Source organism: Lithobates pipiens, unplaced genomic scaffold, assembly GCF_037356315.1.
Source record: "Lithobates pipiens isolate NorthernLeopardFrog02 unplaced genomic scaffold, aLitPip1_a1.2 Scaffold_13, whole genome shotgun sequence".
Lineage (NCBI taxonomy): Eukaryota > Metazoa > Chordata > Amphibia > Anura > Ranidae > Lithobates > Lithobates pipiens.
The window spans coordinates 331851426-331873770 of NW_027507718.1; the positions used below are offsets into that span (position 1 = coordinate 331851426).

General features: G+C 41.9%; 1 protein-coding gene across 1 annotated transcript in view; it reads left to right on the plus strand.

Moving 5' to 3' along the window:
- SMAD1 (SMAD family member 1) overlaps window positions 1–22345 on the plus strand; it is a 133891-nt gene that overhangs the window by 69265 nt on the left and 42281 nt on the right. The gene's annotated exons all lie outside the window — the stretch shown is intronic.

The following is a 22345-nucleotide window of genomic DNA, read 5'->3' on the forward strand; positions in this document are numbered from 1 at the left end:
ATGATCCCATCTCTTCCCAACAGACCAGATTGGTTATCTCGGCCCTCTATTCCATCTAGTCTTTTCAAGCTTTTGGTTTAACATGACTTTTAACTCAATATATTAACAGTAGTTTCTGAATCTGATTCCTGTTCTGCTAAAAGCAAGAAAAGCCTCTTCCATGAAGAATATAATTTTGCTTCATTCCCCCCCACCCCCCCCCCACCCTGCCTGGTATGAACACGGACTTTGACCTCAGATTACTTTTTTACTTCGCATTCTTGCCTGCCTGCAATCAGGTCTTGACCAGAAATTGGCATACAGTACACTTAAAGGTCAGGCCTTGGTTTTGTGCATTATTTTTCAAAGGCCTCTGGCTTTGCCCTCCCTTGTAAGAACTGTTCTGCAAGGTGTCTTGTAAATAGCCACACTTGCAGCACCCTGTGCTTTATTTTTTTTTCTCAGGTTTGTTCTTTCTGCACTGCAGAACCCATCCATTCAACCTGGATATCTCCCTAGGTCATCTTCCATGCAAAGTAGCCTTTTTGGTCATGATCATGTCTGCCAGATGCTTTTCTGAACTGGCTGCCCCTTCATTTTTAGTGTCTTTCCTTATTCACAGTGACAAGGTTGTCTTATGTCTGAGACCTTCCTTACTTGAGAAAGTGGTCTCTGCATTCCACCTTAGTGAGGTGGTTGTCCTCCTTCAGCTCGCTCTACTTTGGCTGTATATAGGCAGAGCAATTGGAGTATACCTTAATGCTACTGCTCCAATCAGATGACTGGTTTCTTTGTTTTGTTTTCTGCACCTTACAAGGATTTCTTATTTCTAAGTCTATCATTGCCTGATGGCTCTGATTGCAAGAGCCTACATTCTTGATCACCTAAGCCCCAGACCATTTGGCTGCCAGAAGACCAGAGCACTCTTTGCAATTCGGCACTGCCTCTGACTATTGTGCAGTCGTTAGATTTGTGGCTCACAAAATGTACCTTTTTTTTTTTTGTTTTTTTTTTCCTCCCACAGACAGAGCTTTCTTTTGGTGGTATTTGATCACCTCCTGCAGTTTTCATTTTATGCACTATAAACAAAAAAGTGTCAATGTTGGGAAAAACGCATTTTTTCAAGTTATAGTGCCTACAAAATAGGAGAGAGTTTTATGGCATCTTTATTTATTTTTTATTTCTCATAATGGCGAACAGATTGGACACTTGGTGCAATTTTTATTTTGTTTTTTTTTTGACCGTTCGCACTTATGCCGAGATCAGTGCAATTAAAAAGGCATTGATGTGTAAATGACTGGTAGTGAAGGGGTTAAGTGTGTCCTAGTGATTCTAGCTGTGGGAGCTACATGTGACACGCCACTGATCACCGCTCCTGATTACAAGGAGCTGTGATCAGTGTCCTGTCACTAGACAGAACGCAGAACGGGGAAATGCTTGTTTACATTTCCCCATTCTTCCTCTTCGTGAGACGATTGCAGGTATCCCCGTGGACATCCTATCCGCGGGACATGCGATTAATCGCAGAGGTTGCGGCTTGCCTGCAAACTGCTTCTTAAAGGGCAACGTACAGTGTTAATCTGCCTGTACGTGCCCTTCTGCCGACGTAGATTGGTGTGAGCCGGTTGGCAAACAGTTAAAGAAGTCTCCCCTTGTACTTTTACACACTCATTTCACCAGATCTGTGGGTTTTTTGGCACCATTCCTCGGTAGCCCAGTTGTATAATGGCCCGTACACACGATCCGAATATCGTGCGATCGATTGTACGACTGTTTTCAGCTAATAGTCGCAAGTAGAAATTGAATAGCTAAATAGTCACAAGAATTCTCCTACGATAGAAAAAAAAAAATTGTAAGTGATGTGTTATGTATTTGTATTGATCGGATGACAACTATACTGACCGTAAATCGTACAAGGATTTTTTTTGTGAATGCCCGATCGAATAAGATCAATGAATGGTTGTGATTGGCTATCGGAAATCGTACGATCCTTCCTCGGACACGTGTTTTTCGTACCATATTTGGATCGTGTGTATGGGCCATAAGGCTGCCACCTGGTCTATTTATACCCTTTTTTTTTATTTTTTCCCAATTTAGTTTTAATCTTAGTCTTTTAACTAAAATGCAAGTTTTAGTCGCTAAAATGAACCCTGTTTACCTATTTCTGGTCACCTAACGGTACAGGCTGTGAACCATGGTTTATAAATGGTCTGCCTGTGTCCTGTACTGTAAGGGGACAAAGAATCCAAAATGTATCGTTTGTCATTGGAACTGGTGTTAAGGGGGAATCTTGCAATGGGGACTTCTGTTTTTGACAGAAGTATTTCCCCTCATGTTGGAGAGATTTCTTCTTCCTGTTGCCAAGTAATTTGAAATCTTCTCACTGGGAACACACACTACAAAAAAAAATAACATTTTGTGCTAAGGTTTAAGACCATTTCCAAGTGTATTCTTTGTTTCTCAATACAGTTTACTTTAATGAGACAGTCTGTTACTGCAGATTGCTTTCTGAAAATGCTAGTTGCTTGTCTGTACTTGGATCCTCTGACACTACGAAGTAACTGACCCAGAACAGGTCTGCAGTGAAGATGAGGTGGTTACATACACCAACTTTATGAAGAGGTTAGTAAAACCTTGGACAGAGGGGTGGCGGTGGACGTGGTATATTTGGATTTTGCAAAAGCGTTCAGTACAGTTCTGCATACACGGCTCATGGGTAAGGTAAAGTCTACAGGTTTAGAAATATCAGTTTGAAAAAGGATAGAAAACTGGCTAAAATACAGAATTCAGAGAGTAGTGGTTAATGATTCTTACTCTGAATGGTCTAAGGTTATCAGTGGTTATCAGTGTACCCCAAGGTTCAGTGCTGGGACCCTTTTTAATACCTTTATCAATGATATTGGGTCTGGGATAAAAAGTAACATTTCCGTCTTTGCAGATGACACTAAAGCTATGCAGTGGAATAACGTCCTTACCGGATGTCTCCGATTTACAAGCCAACCTCAATGCTCTGTCTAATTGGGCGACTGTGGCAGATGAGGATTAATGGTGAGAAATGTAAAGTTATGCACCGGGGGCTAAGAATATGCATGCATCATACATGCTTGGGGAGTACAGCTGGGGGAATTAATGGTGAAGGATTTGGGGGGGGGTTTGGTAGATCATAAGCTCAATAATAGCATGCAATGCCAAGCTGCTGTTTCCAAAGCGAGCAAAGTCCTTTCCTGTATTAAGAGAGGTATGGACTCCAGAGAGAGATCATGTTGTCCCTGTACAAATCATTAGTAAGACCTCATCTGGAATATGCATTTCAGTTTTGGGCACCAGTTCTCAAAAAGGATATCGGGGAACTGGAGAAAGTGCAGAGAAGGGCAACCAAACTGATAAGAGGTATGGAGGAACTCAGCTATGAGGAAAGAGTACAGGAACTGAATTTATTCACTCTTGATGAGATTAAGGGGGGGGATATGATCAACATGTACAAATATATAAGGCAGGGGTTGACAAATTTTGCTTGGAATCTAGGAGCCAGCTTAAAAAGTTAGGAGCCAGGTCCGTGACGGCGATCCGGACCTGTCCCTGGCCTGACATGGAGACGAGTGAGGGGAAGATAGCAGCGCCGTCGCCGCCCCCCCCCCCCCCCCCCCGTCTCCAAGTCATTGCCCATAGCTCTTAGAGGGACATTTTATTTTTATTTTTTCAAATGACAATTTTTTTTTCAATTGCATTTTAGTGTAAATATGAGATCCGAGGTCTCTCTGACCCCAGATCTCATATTTAAGAGGACCTGTCATGCTTTTTCTATTACAAGGGATTTTTACATTCCTTGTAATAAGAATAAAAGTGACACAACATTTTTTTTAAAAGAACAGTGGAAAAAAAAAAAAGTTAAAATAAGAAGAAAAAATAATAATTTTTAAACGCGCCCTGTCCTGCCCGCATATAAAATCGGTGTTCGAACCACACATAGGAGGTAGCGCCGTGATCGGTAGAGCAATAATTCTAGCCCCAGACCTCCTCTGTAACTCAAAACGTGCAACATGTAGAATTTTTTTAAACGTCGCCTATGGAGATTTTAAAGGGTAAAAGTTTGTCGCCATTCCATGAGCGGGTGCAATTTTGAAGCGTGACATGTTGGGTATTAATTTACTCGGCGTAACATTATCTTTCACAATATAAAAAATAATTGGGCTAACTTTACTGTTTTATTTTTTTTATCAACTAAATTATTTTTCCCAACAAAAGTGCGCTTGTAAGTCCGCTGCACAAATACGGTGTGACAGACAGTATTGCAACAACCACCATTTTATTCTCTAGGGTGTTAGAATAAAAAAATGTATATATAATGTTTAGGGGGTTCTAAATAAAGGGAAGAAGAGGCAGGTAATATAAAACAGGCAGAGGAAGCTTCATTATCATTGCTGGTTTGTCATACCAACGGCGACCACAAGAGGGCGCCAGATTCCATAAGGAATCATAGGACCGCAGAAGGCCTCAAAGCCGCGGCCTAAATTTTTGGCCGCCGGCGGAACGGCCCGACGCGATCACGCTGGGGGGGTCCACAGAGACAGGATACCCCCAGCTGTGCTGCCCCAGGCGCGAGGTCGCTATTTCTAGTCGCCAATGCGACCTGGCGCCCGGGTTTTGTCGAGCCCTGATATAAGGGGTCCATAACTTGGTGTTGAGTTATTCACTTTACAGTCAACAAAGAGGACAAGGGGGCACTCTTTACATCTAGAGGAAAAGAGATTTCATCTCCAAATAAGGAAAGGTTTCTTCACAGTAAGAGCTGTGAAAATGTGGAAAAGACTCCCTGCAGAGGTGGTTCTGGCCAGCTCAGTAGATTACTTTAAGAAAGGCCTGGATACTTTCCTAAATGTACATAATATAACTGGGTACTAACATTTATAGGTAAAGTTGATCTCGGGAAAATGCGATTTGCCTCTTGATCAAGAAGGCATTCCCCCCCGCTTTAGACAATTGGGTCATGCTCTGCTTGGGGTTTTCACCTTCCTCTGGATCCACTGTGGGTATATGGGATTGTATGGCTTTTTTTTTTTGTTTGTTTGTTTTTTCCCCCAACCTATGTAACTTTAAAAATGAATGTTTGTGCTTCCTTTTTGGTCTGTTTATACCACTGAAAGTCTTGTTTTAATTATCTAGGAAGTGCAAAAAAACGTATTGATCCTAATAAATTCAGAGCTATGCTATGTTCGATATATCTAGTTCCTCTCAATGAGGGAGGGAGAGAGTCTAGTTTAGTTTGGGAAAAGGTTACTGGGCAGGGATGGCTCCTATTTCTTGTGATTTAACCACTTGACCACTGGGCACTTAAACACCCTAAACCAGACCAATTTTCAGCTTTTGGTGCTCACATTTTGAATGACAATTACTCAGTCATGCAACACTGTACCCATATGAATTTTTTTCTTTTTTTTTTTTCACACAAATAGCTTTTTTTATGGTATTTAATCACCGCTGGGTTAATTTTTTGTACTATAAAAGAAAAAAGACCGAAAATTCTGTGTTAAAAAAAATAAAATTTGTTATAAAATTTAGCAGATTAGTAATTTTTCTTCATAAATTTTGGCCAAAATTTATACTACTACATATCTTTGGTAATAATAAGTACAAATTGGTGGATATTATTTGGTTTTTGTGAAAGTTATACAGTCCACAAGCTATGGTGCCCATATCTGAAAATTGATCACACCCGAAGGACTGATGACCTATCTCATTTCTTGAGACCCTAACATGCCCGAAAAGTACAAATACGCCCCAAATTACCCCTTTTTGGAAAGGAGACATTCCAAGGTCTTTAGTAAGAGGCATGGTGAGGTTTTTGAAGTTTACATTTTTTCCTACAATTCTTTGCAAAGTCAAGATTTACTTATGTTCCTTTTTTTTTTTTTTTTTTCTTTCACAAAATTGTCATGTTATCAGTTTTTCTCTCACACAGCATATGCATACCACAAATTACACCCCAAAACACATTCTGCTATTACTCCTGAGTACGGCGATACCACATGTGAGACTTATACACAGCGTGGCCACATACAGAGGCCCAACATGCAGGGAGCGCCATCAGGCGTTCTGGAGCACCCAGGACAATTCTGACATTTCTCTCCTACATGTAAAAAATCATAATTTGCTAGAAAATTACATAGAACTCCAAACCATTATATATATATATATATATATATATATATTTTTTTTAGCAAAGACCCTAGAGAATACAATGGTGGTCGTTGCAACTTTTTATCACGCACAGTATTTGTGCAGCAATTTTTTGAACGCGTTTAAAAAAAACTGTTTTGTGCTTCAAAACAAAACGGTAAAGTTAGCCCAATGTTTTTGTATAATGTGAAAGATGAAGTTACGCCGAGTAAAGATACCTAACATGTCACCCTTCAAAATTGCACACACTCGTGGAATGGCACCAAAACGTTGCTACTTAAAAATCCCTATAGCCGATGCTTTACATTTTTTTTTTTTTTTTTTTTTTTTTACTGGTTATGTTTTTTGAGTTAGAGGAGGTCTAGGGCTAGAATTATTGCTCTCGCTCTAACGTTTGCACCGATACCTCACGTGTGGTTTGAACACTGTTTTCATATGTGGGCGGGACTTGCGTATGCGTTCGCTTCTGCATGCGAGCTCATGGGAAAGGGGCGCTTTCAATTTTTTTTTTTTCCTTTATTGTTCATTTTACTTTATTTAAGTTTGACTTTTTTTCCCCAAAAAAATTTTTTGATCACTTTTATTCCTATTACGAGGAATGTAAACATCCCCTGTAATAGGAATATGGCATGACAGGTCCTCTTTACAGTGAGATATGGGGTCAATAAGATCCTGCATTTCACCCTGGCAGGGTATTGCAGGGTTAAATTTCGATGCGCAGTGATGTGGGCACTGCAGATGCTTCCCACAGCGCTGCTGACACCGATCTCTTCCCCCGCCGCTGTACCGATCGGTACAGAGAGGGGGAGGGAGGAACCGGCGTCATAACATGGGTTTGTCATAACTGTTTGTTTACAAGTGATCGCTCTGTCATTTGACAGAGCAATCACGTGGTAAACAGCTGTGATGCGCCGGGTCCTGTGGACCTGGTGGTCACGAATGCTCAAGTGCGCGCCCGAGCAGAATTCTGGGAGGCCATTAATAAACGGACTCTTGGAGTTAAACAACCACCCTGAAGCCGTTAATTGGCTATGGGCCGGTTGTTAAGTGGTTAAAGGGAGTAAACACTTTCTTTAAAAAAAAAAACTCTGCAGGACAAAGGCATAATGAGCTAGTATGCATAGCATACTAGCTCATTATGAATTACCTGAAATTGCTGCTATCGGTATCGCTGCTCCGGTGCTGTGACTGCCTGGAGCAGCGATGTCACTCCCGTACATGCTCACTGGTGCCACCACTAATGGCCTGATCAGCGCCGTAGACATCGGTGCTGCTATTTCTGCAAATATCTCCTTTAATGTTAGGGAGATATTTCTTGCACCTACAGCTAAGCCTTAATCTAGGCTTACCTGTAGGTTAAAGTGGTTGTAATCGATTTACAACCACTTAAAGTTAAGAAAAGGCACTGTATTGTTGGATCTCACAGGATTTTTGTCAGGAGGTTTTTTCTGTATTTGGAGACAGACTTTTGCCCTGACATACACTTTGAAAGCCCTTCTCTAAAGTCAAGGTCACTGAAAAGTGAGCAGATTAACCACTTCAATACTTCCTTCCTACCCAGGCCAATTTTCAGCATTCAGCGCTGTTGCACGTTGGCAATTGCACGGTACCCATAAGCATTTTTACTGGGTTTATTTTTTGCTAAATAAAAAAAAAAAAATTTGGAAGAATCTTCAAAATTTTAGGTCAAAATTTATTATCCTCCATTTGGTGAAAATACCCCAGTCCAAGCATGTTTAGTCTGTAGGGTAGTCCACTAACTGGTGTGTGTATGTATGTGTGTATATATATATATATATATATATATATATATATATATATATATATATATATATATATATATATATATATATATATATATATATATATATATATATATATATATATATATATATATATATATATTATATATTATGAAAATTGACTCGTTCTGATGTATTGCTGGCCTATGATTTCTTGAGGACCAAAAATGTCAGGACAACATAGCCATCACCCAAATGTCCCCTTTTTGGAAAATGGACCATCCAAGAGCTTTTATTTTTTTATTTCACGTTATTGTTTATACCAGTGAATTACACTGGTATAAGCAATCATATTTTTACTGCATGAAACTGTGGTTCATTCACTGCCTTTTCTTGTGATTAGCTGTGATTGGCCAGAGCTAATCTCCTCATCTTAGATGAGCTGTGATTGGCGCTGCCTGTGCCATGTGATCACTGTGACCAATCACAGCTAACACAATTGTATAGAATGGATGGCATGAAAGGAAGCCATCTATTTTAAAACGGTCTTGTTACCTACTGTGATTTGTCACAGTGACCACATGACACTGACAGTGGGCCAGTGCAGTGATCAGTCATCGGTTGTCATGTGATAATGTATGTCATCCCAGAACAGTGCTCCCTCCCGGCCATCATTTTATTATGCTGGCGGGGAGGTGTTAACATGATAGCTAGTCAACTAGTATCTTTAGAAAAAGGGGGCAACAGCAGCAGTCTGTTTCTCTCATGACGTGTTTTTGTTAAACTTTAGGCATACATGCCCTACTATCTATCTCGAAGGATGAGTTCACCTTTACAAAATTATGCACATTTTTTTTTTTTGTAATGGACCTGAAAGTGCTGGTTCACACAGGCGACTTAGCCACCTGACAAGTCGCACTCCATTCTGTACAATGGTACTGTTTAATTAGGAGCGACTCGAGTCACTCTGACTTAGAAAAAGGTTCCTGTACTACTTTGGGACAACTTCAGGGTGACTTGCATTGACTTCTATACAGAAGCCATTTTGCAAGCCGCTGCGCATGTCATGTGCAGACTGCCTTAGTCGCGCTGTAAGTCGGATTGCCCCTGTGTTAGCCGGTACTAAAGCGTTGAACCCACGATCGGCAGATCATGGGTGTACTGAAACAGTCTTACAGTCTTGCTGTCTGTGTAGTCGTACCTCCAATACGGGCAGGCAGTTACGCTATGACAGGAAGCCTGCATGAACTACCATGTGGTAGTTCATTGAGAACTACAAGCAGATAGCGGCAAAGGCTGTCGGACCTTGTAGCTTTCCCCTCACAGAACACTGTAAATGTGGACAGAGCCCTGCATGGCTGCATGTTGCAGTGTGTGACAACGGGGATGGGAGGATGGTGAGGTGAAGATCCGCCCCCCCGCTAGCTGTTGAAACAGGTTTCGGGGGAGCGAAGGTAGGTGCATCTGTAACATATTACATGTTGCACCCGGTGTATGGATGTAACATGCTAGAGGGTAAACTTATGCTTTAACACTACTGATTAGAGAATGTAAAATGTGTTCGGAAGTTTTACCTATTTTATGGCAGTTAAAAAATAGTCTGCCAAACAGGGAAAATGACATATTTGCATGTGTGCCACAATGTATAGTTGTGGTAAACTTTAGTTTTGGAAGTCAGCACACGGTTTGGTTGTTCTGGGATTTTCTCCAATTTACACAACTAGACATAATATAAACATTTCAGGGAAGCTCGGCACACAATAAAATCTGTCTACAACTGTTGGGAGGCCTGTTGAAGGGTATGAAGTCACAGCTGTATATTTCAGCCCCCTTTTACTGCTTAGGCCTGCTGGATTTGTTTAAAAAACCGAGGAAAAGGTTTATCCAGCTCTTTGAGTTTAAAGGAATCAGAATAATGCTTGACTTATTATTTTATTTTTTATTCTGCTTTTTTCCCTCCTCCAATGGCCTGTGCAAGTTAGACATGTATATCATGTCCAACCACGGACTATGACACTGAGAAGCAAGAGAAGATTTATCCCATGGCATTTACAGATAGCCATGACAACTTTCTCATGTATGAATCTTCTTTCATACATCGGTGTGTTTAAGCACTTTATTTTGACTTTAAGTAGACAGTCCTACTGCATCTCTGTGAAGCACAGAGTACCTTTGGGGGAATGACCGCTAAATGCATAACAGAAATGTTGCCAACACGTGCTGGTCTGCTGAGCAAGTGGAGGCTCCCTTTCCTTTTTTGGTTGAAGCAGGTGTATAGAGGGTGTGCGGTGTGTATAGCAGGGTGTGTGTTTGTGTGTCTTTTTTATTTTTTTCAGCCAGCAGGCTTTAGCAAAGAAAAAATATCAAGTGTATGGCCAGCTTGGTGGCACTAAACCATCTTGTCCTTTACGGCCAAGGAAGCTGCCATCTTGGCTTCCATTTTATTTGCATTTGTTATGGTGCTGCATGATCAGTTATGACACTAGCCATTTGGAGTCTTGACTGTTTGCTTAAGCAACTGCAAAAGTTGATCACTGCATGCCTTGAATGTAACTGTTATAGGAAACCGTTGAACCAATAGGTTTAGTTCAGCTTTAACCCTTTTACTGCCAAGTCCTTAGGGGCCCATCGAAGTGCCTGGTCCGTACAGACCTCATTTCTCCTTCAGTGACCATAAGCTTATATCAGAATTGTTCAGCAGACCCTGCTAAACGAATCTATAACGCCAAACAGCAAAATACAATCCGCTGATAAGTTATTACCTTAAATGTGACCCCCCCCCCACCACACCCATGCTGCTGCTTCACTGTCCCCTGCAACTCCACCTCACACTGCTCCCTTTCATCTTATACTGTGTCCTCGTTTTGCACTTAACTTGAATAAGAAATCTCTATACAGATTCTTTATTCATTAAAGTGCTACAGAGAAAAGGACCATCTTCAGTCCCTTTCTCAGTCTCAGAAAAAGATATGGGGGTCCTAGATAGAGAACTGATATCTCACTACAGAACCCACACACCACCCACAATTGAAAAACACACACCCTGTAAAACTTCCCCAGGTCTACCTGCACTTGTCCCTCCACGGTGACATCCCCCCCACACTCACCCCTATGTCCTGGTTGGCCAGGAGGAGAAGCCAGACACTGGTGAATATTCACTATTGTCACAAGTGAGTGGGTTCAGGTTGCAATGCTCTACTCCCCGAGCCCAACCTTTTTCAAGCCAATTGGAGCCTTAGGCTCTAAACATGTGGCTTGAAAAGAACCTCATACAAAATGAGTCTGGCACTCTGCAGGGGGGTGGCGCCTCAGCGCATTAATGGACTGGCTGCTTCTGGTAAGACCCCTTCTACGTGGCGCAGACTCTGTCAAGGAGATCCGCCTGCTGATCCTCGCTGAGCAGGTGGATGACGGGACTGCTCTGGTGTGTGTGTGTGTGTGTGCGTGCGTGCGCGCGCGCAAAAATGTAAATATCTTAAACTGAAGGTTTTCATATAATTTTACCATTTTGCAAAAAGGCGCAATGGCTTGTTAGGGTCTCAAATGAGATGATGGGCCATCAGTACTTCAGGTGTGATCAATTTTCAGTGATTGGCACCATAGCTTGTGGACTCGATAACTTTCACACAGACCAAATACACTTATTTTGGGTTATTTTTATCAAAGATTATGTAGTATAAATTTTGGCCTAAATTTATCAAGAAAAAATTACTAATTTGCTAAATTTTATAACAAATTCTATTTGTGTGCGCAAAAGGACAAAAATGATTTCGGGTACAGTGTTGCATGACTAACTGTCATTCAATATGTGAAGCCACCGAAAAGCTGAAAATCGATCTGGTTAGGAAGAGGGGTTTAAGTGCCCAGTGGGTAAGTTAGTTTGACACCAGCAATCTTTTTGCTGCCTCTTAGGCTACATTAAAAATAGCCTGTGATGTTTGGTTTCGTAGCTACTTCCTGCTGGCTGTGCTTAAGTGTGGCAGCTTGGCAGTGGGCTTCAATACCAGCCTAAGCCTGTACAGCCTGCCCCTACTGTGTGTGTGTGTGTGTTTTTTTTTGTTTTTTTTTTCCTCTGATTTAAGATTGGGAGCTGAGGATGGATTCCAGTTATGTGATTACTGTAGCCAATTGGCCATCACATTATTGGGAAGCCCACAACCCAGCAACAAGAACCTCTTGGGCCTGTCTCCGAACAGTTGAATGGAATCCAATGCGGGAGAAATTATGCTTTTCAAAACACGTTCTCCTGTGTTTAAATGGACTTGCCTTTGAACACATTTTAAATGCATGTAACTTTGTGTAGAGTATCTATTATGCTCCTGGACAAACAGAATTTGGTATTCTCTAAACATAGCTAAACTGAGTGCGCCCAAATATAGGTAAATACAATGTGACTATTGCCATTCAAAATCGTATACATTAAGAATACCTGATCCACACATTAACACGTCATTGCCAGTGTGAATGAGGTCTTAACTGCTGCAGAAGCTGAAACATTTGTTTCCGAAGTTGCAAAATGGTTTTGAGGCTTGCCAATGGGGATGTTCAATAATCTGTGAAGCTCTTAAGTTTTCTTGATCGTTGTATAGAAATCTATTTCAGCATAGTACCAATTCCATGTCCATTAGCACCTGTTAGATGGCACCATGCTGGGCAGCTACACAAACATCCATTTCCATACTTTCATGGCTGCCTCCTTTTCAGCTGTTAAGGTTATGTAGCAGTCTGGCTGTTCCACGTGTATAATTAGCAAATTATACATCAGCTGTTAGATGAAATTGTGGGCCTTGTCTAAAATTAGAGAAGTGGGGAAGGTATAAAAGGAGGAATCTGTAGCATCCAACACACGTTGGTTCTTGCCCACCCACGTTCTGCTCTCTCATCTCTGCAGTGACTGCATGTACAAAACACTTTTCAGTTCAGTCAACGGGAGGAGGCATCCAGGCAAGCTGCACCATACACCAGAGCAGAAGTTTGTCTTTATTCTTTGCTATGTTTTGACCAATTTGGGTGGTCTCTAATGGTTTGGATAAAGAGTACTTGGCTGCATTTTTTTTTTTGCTAATACAAGCAACAGAAAACAGTTGTTTCAAAAATAAGTGCATAAGCATTTATTATAGAAGCTGTTCATCCATATATAATTGTATCTAGTGTTCGATTTAATGGATCACAAGAGAAACACAAAAGTGCATTTTGCCTGAAAGGTTTGCGTAAGTCAGATGAGTCAATAAAGCATTTGCAACACGTTTCTGGGTATAATGTTTCTGCCTTTGACTGTATTAGAAAGTTCTATGCCTAAAAATCATGAAATCTGTGGAACAGCTTTCTTTTTATTTTTGGAATGTGTGACAAATTCAGGTATGTGCTACTTTCACATTCTGGTGCTATGGCTGCAACAAGATCATAAAGAAATGCCTCCATATGCGGAATAAGAAAAGTGGAGTACTGTAGTACTTTGTCCTATAAGGGGAAAATAAATCGCTGTTTATTCCGATAGAACGGAATGAAGGGTGTTGAGCCTCTGCATGGAGTGGCTCGGAATATATTTTTCAAGCAGTTGTGCATCTCGTCAGATCTTGCTGAATTGGGCCTGTCGAGTATGAGACTAAGGAGGCATGGTGGGTTCAGTGTCTACCTTTTCAGAGATCTCCCTGCTTTAACCACTTCCTATGATGTCCCTGGCTTTCAGTGGTGATATCTGAATGGTGCCTGCAGCTTTTCCCTTCACCTTAAAGTGGGGTACCCCCTAAAAAAAAGTCAGCAGCTACAAATACTGCAGCTGCTGGCTTTTACTAATCGGACACTTACCTGTCCCAGGGTCCAGCGGTGCGGGGGAACGAAGCCCCCCCCCCTCGTTCCCCGCTCCACACGCTCTGCCGTCATGCGTACTGTGGGCACCCGGCTCTGGCTTCACAGTCGGGCACCCACTGCGCATGCGCGAGCGGCGTAGGGTGCTGTGATACGCCGTACAGTCACCTGGGACATGTGACAGGTCCCAGGTGAATGTGCGGTGCAAGGGGAAGTGATGTCACCAGTCCGGGCAATAAAGAAGGCAGACTACGAGGGACCCCCCTAGCAACATGTATTTAGAGGTGAGTAAAATATATTTTTTTGCCAATTATTTTTTTAAACTTTTTTTATTTTTTTTATGAATTTTAAGCAGCTTTTAATTTTTTGGCGGCAACGCCACTTTAAGAACAATCATAGCGGCTATTCAGCCGCTTGATCATTCTTGCAGGCAGTGGGAGGGGGCATGTGTGTGTCCTGCCGCCCTCCGGTGTTTCTCCCGAGTTGCCAGTACAATCGGCGAACCTGAGAATTAATCCACCACTAGCAGAAGTTAGCCTTAGAGATTTCCGAGGGACAGATGGGCCACGCCAATCTCTATTTCTCAGAGGCGCAATGTTATGATGCCACGTCCCAGCCTGGGACTTGACAGGGAAGGCTGCGATCGTGAATTGTTTTTGATCTCAGCCTTTCCTGCCTAGAGCAGAGACGTGGGGTCTTATAGACCCCACATCTCTCTATAAAGAGGACCTGTTGCACACCATTTCTATTACAAGGGATGTTCAAACCACACATTGAGGTATTACTGCGAATGCTGGAGCAACGGCAATAATCCTAGCATAGCAACCTGTAAAAAAAAATATATATATATATATATATATATATATATATATATATATATATATATATATATATATATATATATATATATATATATATATATATATATTTGTCGCCTATGGAGATTAAGTACTCAAGTTTTAGGAGCCAATACCACAAGTGTGCCCAATTTTAAAGCATGACATGTGAGGTATCCATTTACTCGGCGTATCATCTGTCACATTTTTACAAATTGGGAAAACCTTTTTTAACCAAAAAAATCGCGTTTGAAAAATTGCTGTGCAAATACCGCGTGACAAAGTTGCAATGACCGCCATTTTATTCTCCTGAGTACAGGGGTTGACAAATTTGCTTTGAATTTAGGAGCCAGTTAAAAAAGTTAAGAACCAGTGTTTTTTTTGATAGATGGATAGATAGATATAGTGGTATGTATTGTCATCTCCCGGGGTAACGCCACTCATTTTCACCCCTATCCCTAACTCACAATGGAGCACCCAGTCAATAACTCCAATGAAACGCTGTTACATCAGGGTTATGGGCTGACCAGAAAGAGTAAGGCTGGCAACAGGTGGCACTGGCAGGCACGTGGAACTGCCAGATGGCATTGGAAGGTGACACTACTGGTGATGGCATGTGGCCCTGGTTGGCGGTGGCACTAATCACTGGCAGATGGCACTTGCAGGTGGCACTGGTTTGGAAGTGGCAGGAGGCCCTGGTTGGCCGTGGCACTAGTTGTCACTGGTTGGTGGTGGCCCTGGTTGGTGGTGGCCCTGGCAGGTGGCACACAGAGCACTCTGTTACTGAAATGTAGTGTAATGTAACAGAGTAAATGTGTAATGTAATATGAGGAGCTGTCAGAATTGAGCTTAATGTTGGAATGGGCGGGACCCGGCCGGGGTGTGAAACTTACAAGTAACAGAGGCTGATCTGTCAGATTTGAGCTTGATGCAGGGGTGGGCGGGACTCAGCAGCTATCAAACACCAGCCAACTTTTGGGCTGCTTAAGAAAAGGGGCGGGACCACATACACGTAGCGGCCCGCCCAGATCCCATTGGCTGGTGTTTGATAGCGGCCAGGTCCCGCCCACTCCGGCCGGCTCCCGTCCACTCCAACATCAAGCTGAAATCTGACAGATCCTCCTCCTCTCCGTTGCTTGTCAGTTTCACACACTTAGCGCCGCTGAGTGTGGACGAGGGAGGACGGCAGTCAGTGTTCATGCACTGCATGTCTGGGGCATCAATAATCAGTGGGCTGGTGGCAGCTTAGGCGCCAGGTTGGGATTTCTAGTCGCATTGGCGACCTGGCGCCTGGAGTTTGCCGAGCCCTGCCTGAGTAATTTTCTAGCAAAAAATTTTTTTTCCATGTAGGAGAGGAGTGCTGGAGTTTAGTAGGAGTTCCCTGAAGTGTAGTATAATCTGTCTATATATGCATCAGAGGGAGGAAAAGCTGCTCCATGAAGTTTTCCTCTGGTCACTTGGACCAACAGGAAGCCCTATATGGGGGTACTTGTGTAGTATAAGCTGGTTGACTTTTTGTTTCAGGCAAGCCTGTCAAAAATAAGGGTAGGCTGCGTAGATTTGTGGGGATTAGAGCAGAATGTTTCTTCTGGTGCTGGCCCGATCGCTGAGTCTTCAGTAGAGTGTTCTTGTTAAATGAAGTTGCACATTGAAAACTGTGAGTTGTAAATCTTCTGTCAGCCTAGATCAGTTCTATTTTTATTTATATTTTCCCAATTGCAGCACTTATACATGTAGAATTCACTGTTTTATTCTTGGGACACAGACTGGCCACCTTCTCGGCATATTTAAAGCTAGTTCTGTTTAAAATTGTGCTCTATACATTGGCCTACTGTAGCCTTGACCTACAGTCGGTCTGGACAGTGCGGTCACCTGCTGAATTGGCACCACCCACAAGCCACTTAAAACGGACTATAAACTGATCAAAATTTGTCCAGTTCAGCAGGAACCAGACAAATTTAGTTCCATCTATGGGTAGACGGGTTAATCTATCAGTCAGTCAGGTTGGTTTTGTTTTTTTAACTGCTGGTGGCTATGGCTGCCAGCGGTGATCGTTGTGTTCTGATGGCTGGGAAAACCTTCCGCTGACAAAATTCAGTAGCGCAGCATTAACTAACTTTTTTTCTTTTTTTTGTTTGCTTCAGCTACTAGCAGTACATAGTGTGTGTGTTTCCAGGCCTTTTGAAGTATAAAGAAACTATTTAATTTACAAAGCCCCATCTCTGTGCAGTACTAACTCTGAAGAACTAACTAGCACTAAATGAGGGGGGTGGACGAATGGAGAAACCCTATCCTATAGTAAACAAGTTGTAGTGGGCCAAAACCTCCACTAGATGTCAGCATACTATAGAATAACATGATGCAGTTTAATTCAGCACAGAAAAATTAAAAGTGGGACACAACATTAGTACAATTGATCTAGGAAAGCAAAAAAATACAGTAGCTCCTTAGATGCAATGGAATGTTTCTGCACTGCTCCCTTTTGGGCTCTGTCAGTAAGCTGTATTGGTAAGCGGAGATTACATTTTAATGGTATGTGGCCAGTTTGTGTGTGTACAATTTATTAGTTTTTGCGCTTAAGTTTTTCTCCACCTTGATATTGGTGGCAATATCACTACTACAAATGTATGTTTTTGTATGTGCGCACTGTTCAGACAGGGTTTATTTATGCCAGTATAAACAAGCAAGCATGAAAAGAAAGCAAGTGTGTATAGGACCTAAATATAGGAATAACTGCAGCTAAAAATGACTTGCAGTACCACTCAAAGCAATTTTGTGGCACACTGTCATTTGACTGGGTGTGGTGTCACTGGTTGATTTGTAACTTGGTACTGAGGGCTTTTGCTTTGCGTTGTACATGTTTTCAATTTGCTTATGTGAGGTTTTTTTTTTTTTTTTTTTTTTTCCCCCTTAGATGAGGAATTTAAAAATCAAGTTAAACATATGTTTTAAGCCTAAATTCCAATCCAGTTGGCTAAATGTTGAAATACACACATTTTTAAATGTTCTGCCTGTCAAGATTTCACTTTTTTCTGCAAGGCTTGTAATGGAGGCACCCCTGCTATCACTTTGCTCCATTATCACCAAGTTACAAGTCTTAAAGTGGTTGTAGTGTGTGTATGTATTTTTACATTTTATGTATTTTTACGCGTTAATGTGAGCTCCCTCGCGTGGTTGGAAGTACTTGCGGGCGTGCTCCCGTGATATTTCACTGTATCACTCGGCCCCGGTGCGCTGCGTCATTGGATGTGATTGACAGCAGCGCGAGCCAATGGCTGGTCTGCTTTTGATCTAGCCAGTCTGAGCGGCTAAGAGGATGTCTGAGGCGAGCACGGGACTCTCGAGGGGTCAGCTAAGTAAAACGGGGGTGGGGGAGGCTGGGGGGGGGCCGGCACTGTCAGATGTTTTTTTTTTCACCTTAATGCATTAAGATGAAAAAATGTTTACCTTTAAGATGCTAATATGAAGAAACACTTGGATGCTTGTGGTAGCTGTGTTTTTAATGTAAAAATGTCATCCATCTCCTATTTTTTTTTTTTTTTTTTTTTCCAAAAACATGTAGAAGAATACATATCGGTCTAAACTGTGGAAGAAATTGTTTTTTGTATATATTTTTGGGGAAAATTTATTATAGAAAAAAGTCAACTGTGTGTGTTTGTTTTTTTTTTCAAAATTGTCGCTCTATTTTTGGTTTTATAACACAAAAATAAAACAGAGGTGATCAAATACCACCTAAAGAGAGCCCTGTGGGGAAAAGATGTCCATTTTGTTTGGGTACAACGTCGCATGACTGCACAATTGTTGGCTAAAGCAGCGTAGTACAGAATCATAAATGTTCTGGTCATAAAGCAGGTAAATCCTTGCGGGGCTGAAGTGGTTAATCTGCCTTCCGTGAAAGTTTTACCTATATTGTGGGGTAACCAGTATGGTATGTGTAAATTGAAATCCTATCCCCTCTTAAGCGTCTCTTCTCCAGAGAGAATAAGTTCAGTGCTCGCAACCTTTCCTCATAACTGATATCCTCCAGACCTTTTAATAGCTTTGTTGCCCCTTTATGCTCTCTCCATTTCCAGTACATCCTTTCTGAAGACTGGTCAGCATACTCCAGGTGCAGCCGGACCAGAGTCTGAGTGGGAGAATTTTTTTTTTATGCACGTCAATAGTCTGTTTGCTTTTCTAGCAGCAGCTTGGCATTGCATGCCATTGCTAAGACTATCATCTATTAGGACCCCCAGGTTCTTTTCCATCCTAGATACCCCCCAGAGGTTCCCCCCCCCCCCCAGAATATGGATGGCATGCATGTTTTTGCCACCCAAATGCATTTTCCTTTTTTTTTTTTTTTCCCTACATTAAATCTCATTTGCTATGTAGTTGCCCACCCCATTAATTCAGATCATCTTGCAAGGTCTCCACATCCTGCTTTAATTAAAAAAATAAAAACTGTAAAGTTACCACCTTTTTTTTTTCATTTAATTTTGTATAATGGGAAAGATTTTACTTTGCGAGAATCCAGAGAGACTCGTGATCTTTTTATTTTAAGCAAAATTGTATTGCAAATGGTATTCCAGACACACCCTAACTTGAAAAAATTCTCCTTAACACCCATTGTGGACCTGTTTAGAAAGATCTGGATAGTTGCCTATTTTCAGGCCACTCTGATCACAAGCTGCAGAGGGAGGAAAGTGCTCTGATGGTGGCTAGTAAAATCTAGAGCATTGTCACCGATAGGCTTATAATGGCTCATATGTTGGTACGCCCTCCTCGCCCCTAATGCTGAGCGGACTGACACAGGGGAGCCAAGGTGCATAATCTGACCCAAGCAGCCTGAAAAATAGGAAAGTGTACAAATCCTTTCTTAGGTTAGTCAGAATAGGTGTTAGGAAAGGGGAGGGAACATTTATCTTAAAAAAAATAAAAAAAAAATAAAAAAAAGTTAGGTGGTGCCTGGAATTAGTTTGAAGATTTGGAGTTTGGAAATACTGTATACACTGCAAAATGGGTTTATACTTGCATATTTGTTTGGATTTCAGCTTCAACTAATTCAATTTAAAAAATGCTTGATAATGTTACGGCTTGTTGCTCCAGCCAGTATACACCAACTTAATTTGGTATATGGTATAAAATGGACTGCATATAAGATTGTGTGTGGTGTCTGTTCCCCCCCATGCTTTTGCAAAGGCAATTTCCCTAACCTAAAAAGATGAAAAAATACATCTTTCTACCTTCTCCAGTTCTCTATTCTGGCTTGGTGAGTAATGGTCACATAAGATTTCACATTGTGGAAGAAGGTAGCGGTTGCGAGACGGATCACTTTTTTTTTTTTTTTTTTTTTTTTAAGCCTGATTCACACCTGCCTTCCTGTGACTGCATATGGGCAGCCTTACACACGATCAATGTACCAAAGAAGCTCTGGCATATATTTGTGCGGTGCACGTGTTATTTTTACTTTTTCTTGAGTTTTGGTACACTTGGAAAACCCAAACGCTTTTTTTTTTTTTTTTGTACCTACAGTGTATAGGTAAGCCTATGAAGCTTGCCTATAGGTACTGTAAATATGTCCTAAGCTTGAACCGTCTATAGATATTTACTGTATACTGCGCCGATTATGTTAGTGCATACGCTCTGAATAGCCAGCTGGGCTGTTTGTTCATGACTGGCGGCTCCCATGCGCAAGAGTGGCGTCATAGCGGCTCCAGCCAATCGCAGCACCGGAGACCGCAAACCCGGAAAACACCGTGGAAGTTGTCGGCCATGTCAATGGTGTGTGCGGGCACCACTGCAAGGCTTTGTTCCAAGTTAAGTAGTTCATAATGAGCTAGTATGCAATGCGTACTAGCTCATTATGTCTTCGTCTTGCAGGGATTTCTTATTTTACAACCTAACAATGGCACCACAAGCCATGCTTGTTTCCAGAACGCATGCAGACAGTGTTTCTGTGCACATTCCTGGAATGTGCAGGTGGGAATGGAGTTACTTGGTGCCGATTACTGAGACTACATGGTCTAAGCCCTGTTCACATTAGTACATCAGGCCCATCTAACTGCACATCTGTTTCTATGACTTCAGTTGAGATTTAAGCATCTCTCCACTTGTTAGTCTATAGTATGTCTTCCCATTTTCAGTATCCTCTTATCAGTGTGGCTATTAAAGCCAGCCATGGAAAGCTTGAATCTTGGTTCAGCAGTGATCAGCCAAGTTTAGAACCATGTGGTTGATCGATTAATTTGGGTACGACCAGCCTGATGGATTTTTCATGCTTATGCCGCCAATGTTGCTGATAAAAGGGGGTAGCACCTGCCCTCCTCCTGTACTGGGCCATTACTGGAACCAATCGCCATGTTAACAGTGCTTCAGTTTGTGAACAGATAGGGAGCCTCTGTACAGAATTATTCCTTTTCATTCACTCTAGCTGAGGCAGCAGCAAAAGGTAGTTATGTGTCCTCTATTTTATTTTTTTGTGGGGGTGATATTTTGTTAACCCCCTAACAAAAAAAGTAACATGATGGCTCGGTGGGAATGACTCTCCCATCAACACTGACTAGTACCGTTGGTTGCAGGGAACAAAATTTGCAGTCTATGGTGGCTGGCATATTTATGAGCTAGTAGTGAGGTCTTGGTGGGGCGCTTGTTAATATTTGCTTTGCAAGTGTCAGAGCTCCCAGGATACTCTGTGCAAAATCTAGAGTAACATGGTGTATTCTCCATACCTCAAAATCAAATTTCATCAGCAGACTGTGTAAAAATCTGTTTCTCAAAATTTGCCCTACTACCTTTTCCACAACGTGTGCAGAGCTTTAGGTTAAACTTCATACAGCCTGCTTGAAACATGGCACCTCCAGTGTCTGATTTTGATTTCAATGCCCCAGTGCAGTTAATAATGAACCAAAGCTTGTAAACATGGTCCCATTTGATCTACTGTGTTAAAGTTTTGCTGCACTGGGATTTTAAACGTAATACTTGCCTGAAGTTGCTGTACCTTTAGAGAATACAGGAGGCCTAATAGCGAAGAGTATTTGCTTGGAGGTATCCTTTCACTTGGCTTTAGTTTGAACATTTTTAAAAGCCTACTAGAAAAGTGGTGACCTGTAAGTGTTAACTACAGCAGGAAAAATCGGGCCACCTTTCCTGCAAAACTGGGCTGTGTGATAAATGTGTAAATCCCAAAACTGGGATGGACAGATAAAAAAAAAAAAAGCAGGAATGACCCCCCCCCCCCCCAACCTTACTCCCTTCACACTCTTCTCTTGGTCTTCGGTCTCTTTCTCTTCTTCTCCCCCGCCCCTCTTTCGCTCCTTTTTTCTCTGACCTATCTTCGCTGAGTCTTGAGTTGACTGATGCCAACTCTCACACGTCCCTTCCCTAGTCTGCAAAAGATATTATCCTCCTTTCAGACGGTTTCATCTTTCTGGCTTCATGGCCGGAGCTTTGGGTTCCTTAAAGCTTAATTGGGTTTATGGGAGCTAAGACCCTAGTAAGGCTCACTCCTCGTTGGAGAGCCTGTTTAAGTTTTGGTAATTGGTTACATATACACTCTTTATTCTTCTACTAGTTGGACCTTGTATGTCCAGACACTGAACAGTTATCTGGGACTGGGGTGGGGGGGGCGGGGTCTACTGCCACAGCAAGTGCCCTTTTCGGGGTGGTGGGGGATCCTCTGTCCTTCCCATGTCCTCCCGCAATGGGGTGTAGGTGTGAGATACACTCTCAACTGTCTATGCTATTCTGGACCGGTTAATATTTAAGCCCTCAATAATCCACCAATTTACCTTTATTGGGGGTCTTTACTCCTTGTAATTTTTCCTC